Consider the following 476-nt stretch of genomic DNA (forward strand, 5'->3'; position numbering starts at 1 on the left):
GGCCGCCGGGCGCTGGGGCTCTCCGTCGGGGCGGGCAGCTCCGGGGCGCCGGGCTCCGCCGGGGCAGCGGCTCTAGGCTACAAGCAACCGCGAGCTCGCAGCTGCAGCGCTGCTGTGGCCCCAGCCCGGCCTGCCCCCAGGGCACTGGCTGCCTTTGTGCCTAAGCAGGTGTCCGGCTCCCCGCCTCTGCCCTGCTCGGTGGGTGCCCCGGGCCGGGTGCCGGTGCCGCGGGCAGGGATAAGCTTGTGCTCCTGGGCAGCTTCAGGCCCTGCTGCGCTGGTCTCGTGGCTCTCTAAAATGCAGCCCTTGTTCTTGCCCACGGGAGGCCAGTGCCCTCCAAACTCTTCCCCAGGAATCCAGCAGATTTCTAAGAGGAACAAGCAGAAGAACTTGTCTCTGCCGCAAGTGCCCAGGCCATAGCTCTGTGGCTTGGCTGGGCCACGGTGCCCATCTTGTATCCGGTTCTCTGTGGGTCA

Source organism: Gavialis gangeticus, unplaced genomic scaffold, assembly GCF_001723915.1.
Source record: "Gavialis gangeticus isolate Ggan-Ray unplaced genomic scaffold, GavGan_comp1, whole genome shotgun sequence".
Classification (NCBI taxonomy): Eukaryota; Metazoa; Chordata; order Crocodylia; family Gavialidae; genus Gavialis; species Gavialis gangeticus.